We start from the raw sequence: 3,717 nt of genomic DNA on the forward strand, positions 1-3,717 counted from the left end.
AGGTGAATGGATGGGTTCTTGGTTCTGCTTTAATTGTCTCGAGACCAGAGGGAGTAGCTGTGTGTGCGTGTTGATCAGTACTAAGTGGACCAGCTGAGAAGAGGCTGTAGATCAGGTTGATAGTCTGGTGGTCAAGGGTACTGACTCTAACACTTTGTGACCTTAGACAAGTTATTTAACTTAGGTAAGCCTCTGTTTCCTCACCTATAAGATGGCTGCAATAATAAAACATACCCTAGGGAATTACAAAGATTAAAAGAGATAATTCGTGCTCACTCCCTCTCTCTTAAATAAATAAATAAAAATAAAATCTTAAAGAGATAATTCATGTAAATATTCAGTGTAGTGCTTGGTTCATAGTAAGAAGCCAGTAAATGTTGGCTAATAATAAAACTAAGGTAAGGAGTATGTATTTGTTCCATATTGTAGTAAAATAAGTAATCAGAAGGTTCAGTGGGGAAACCGATGCAGGACCTAAGTCAGACCAAGTCAGCCAAGATGCCCAAGTCCCAAATCCAGGGTGACCTAAGTCAGCCAAGACCTAAGTCCCAAATCCAGGATTATTCCAGTGGCTGAAGCCAGAATGTGGGACCTTGTCCAGGACAACCTGCTGGGTGGGTGTCCACTGAGGAGGACGGGACACTTTCTAGACCTAGATGGGTGCAGAGTGGCTTGAGAGTGTGTGTGTGCGTGCGCGCCTGTGTGTATGTGTGTGTGTGTGTGTTTGAGAGCCTGCTGAGACTCTGGCAGGAGCAAGTCTTGTTTGGGGACCCTCTGTCCTCGAGCATTTCACTAACATGAGGTGTGGTTTGGCAGTGGACTTGAACCTGAGAGGCTGGGTTCCAAAGTCTGACTGTGCCACTGGATGTGCTGGGTCCTTGGGCAAGTTATTCAGGGATCCCTGTCTGCTTCCACAACTGTGAGATAGGGAGGGAGCACCTGATATTCAGGCTTTTATGCCATATGGGGAAGGATCTGGCCCGGAACCTGTCACATGGCAAGCCGTAAATACTGTGTGTGTTTAGTGGCTGGATGAGGCAGATTTCACACTGAAGCCCAGTAGAGCACACTGTTTGTGAAGCATGGGCCTGGGAAGCTAAGGAGCTGCTGGAGCCAGAGGGAGGGCGATGGAAGGCTAACAGCCCTACATCCCATGCTTGTCTCTGCCAGTCCTTGGACAGAGAGGACTGTGGTGGCAATACGGTGTGTCGGGAAGATTAAGCTGGCAGGAGAAAGCATGTAGCCTGCAGGGAGAGATGGCAAGTTGACGTGCTGGGTGAGGTCTGATGTCCAGCAAGATCAAGTGCTTTTAGCACTGGGAATAGTGAGGAAATTCAGCCCAGCCAGGTATTTACTGAGTGCATATGATTGTCGGGATCTCCAATAATATCTATTGCTGGAGATCTTAAAACTGAAATATCAGGGCGCCTGGGTGGCTCAGTCAGTTAAGTGTCTGCCTTCGGCTCAGGTCATGATCCCAGGGTCCTGGGATCAAGCCCCATGTCAGGCTCCCTGCTCAGCGGAGAGCCTGCTTCTCCCTCTCCCTCTGTAACTCCCCCTGCTTGTGCGCTCTCTCTCTGTCAAATAAATAATTTTAAAAATAAAAAAATAAAATCTAAAAAAACAAACAAACAAACCTGAAGTCTCATAATTACTATGGAATAAAGAACGCCTCTAACTAATCTGAGGGTTCTTGTCTTCCTTCTCCCAGGGCTGGATGGTCTCCAGAGAAACCTAAAGGGAGGCTGGGTTATGCAATGGGATGTAAACAAGTCACCCAAAGCTGCAGATTAGCTAGTATGAGTGACTTGTATTCTTTCTTCCCCATCCAGCCTTCTTCCAGAAACTTAGCTCCTGTAGGAGTAAGTCCATGAGGACCCCTTTCTAGGAAATCTGGGTGCTAATGTCTGGCTGGCCTGAGCTAATCACGTGGAAAAGAGCCCGAAGCAGACCCAGGAAGTTGGTGCCCTGGTAGAGCCCATGGCAGCTGGCCTGAGTGTGGGAGGAGGTGTTCCCAGGCTGGTTTCCGGGGCAGCGGGGGGGTGGGGGGGCGGCACAGCTGACCTGAATGGGCCCCAGCATTGCCTGACTCCCTTGCCCTCCCTTTCCCTTCTCTGTCCTCTCATCCTTTGCTCTCTATCTCACTTCAGTGGCTTCCCTAGGTTAGCTTAGGGATGGTAAGAGTAAAGAAGAGAGTCTGGTCAAGTGTGGGAAGCTGGTGAGCAGGGAGGTAGTACCAGCACGAGAGGCAGAGGGGCCCGGAGAAACCTGTGGCCCAGCCGCCTTGCTCGGCAGGTCTAGAAACAAGGCCAGAGGTGTTGAATGGCCTGTCCGAGGACACATGGGAAGAGGGGCAGAGATAGGCTGGAGCCACAAGTGCTGATGGTAGTACAGCTCTGGATTGAGCTTAATGTGGCCTGTCTCTAGGTTATAATATTATTTTGAGCACTGCTGTTAGGCTTCATTGCCAAAGCTTTGCCCTTGTTTTCTGCACCCCCATTAGCCTGTGTACAGTTAAGTGCTGACTTTGCCATGCATTTGCCAGGCCTGGTTTGGAATCTTTAAAAGCCAATATGCAAAATGAGCCTTAGTGGCCACATGGGAGGTTAGAGGGTATTGCTTTATTAGTATGTAGAGAAATGAATATGGCTGAGGAGAAAGGAAAAGGGAACTTCAGACAAAACCACCCTGGGGCACCTAGGGCGCTCCGTCGGTTAAGCGTCTGCCTTCGGCTCAGGTCATGATTCCAGGGTCCTGAGATGGAGCCCCATGTCTTTGGGCTCACTGCTCAGTGGGGAGTCTCCTTGTCCCTCTCCCCCCTCTGCCCCGACCCCCCACTTGTGTGTTCTCTTCCTCAAATAAATAATAAATAAAATCTTTTTCTTTTTTTAAGAAACAGTGGTTTATTTTTCTAATGAAATTACCAAGCTGCTGAATCTTAAGGCCTCAACAAATGTTGCATCTTATTATTTTCATTGAACAATAAGACCTCCTATTTTGATTATTCTCCGTAAATAGCAATTTGGTTTCTGCAGTTGTTTCCATTTGCCAAAGTTATGACGGACAGTTTAATATGGTGGCTACTGCTTTCAGGGGATTCTATCAGATGAATCCTCATTTCCATCACAACACCTGCTGGCAATCTTTCATCAAAAGTCCATCCATTAGGACTTCTCTATCGTGGTTGGCCAAGAAGTCCTGCTTTGGCTGCCAGGGCTTCATTCTGCTGAATATGATATTCCTGAAATCTCATGGATATTCTTTGTGTCATTTTTAAATATTTCTGTTAGCAATGTTCGGAACAGGTGGTCTCTTCAGGTTTTACTTCTCTTGTTGTGAAGTCTTTAACGCAATCCCAAAAGCAGGTTTCTGTAAGTTTATTGTAGGTTCCAAGAAATTCCTTAAACTGTTTTATCTGATCAGATTCTGGTATTTGTGCAGCCATATTCTACTGGTATGTTTATTAGTCACCTTTCTGATGCATGAGTTTCCTTTTGTTCCAGAAAATTAGTTGTCCAACCTCTGCTTGAATTTTCCAATGACTGATTTCTTACTTAAGCATAGGCTCTCGCATCTGACACCAGTGCGAGGCTGGGGGGCTGTGCTGCCAGTCGAGTCTAGGAGCGGAGGGTCTGGGTCCAATAATAAATAAAATCTTAAAAAAAAAAAAAAAAGACAAAACCACCCTGTTAGCCCCTCCTTTTACAGATAAGGAAA

The 3,717-nt window shown here is 46.8% G+C and overlaps 1 pseudogene; it reads right to left on the bottom strand.

Moving 5' to 3' along the window:
• Positions 1-3,103: 3,103 nt before the first annotated feature.
• On the bottom strand, positions 3,104-3,484 carry LOC118000568 (annotated as a pseudogene).
• Between the last annotated feature and the right edge of the window lie 233 nt (positions 3,485-3,717).

This window comes from Mirounga leonina, unplaced genomic scaffold (assembly GCF_011800145.1).
Source record: "Mirounga leonina isolate KUSES-001 unplaced genomic scaffold, KU_Mleo_1.0 Mir_115, whole genome shotgun sequence".
NCBI classification, from domain to species: domain Eukaryota; kingdom Metazoa; phylum Chordata; class Mammalia; order Carnivora; family Phocidae; genus Mirounga; species Mirounga leonina.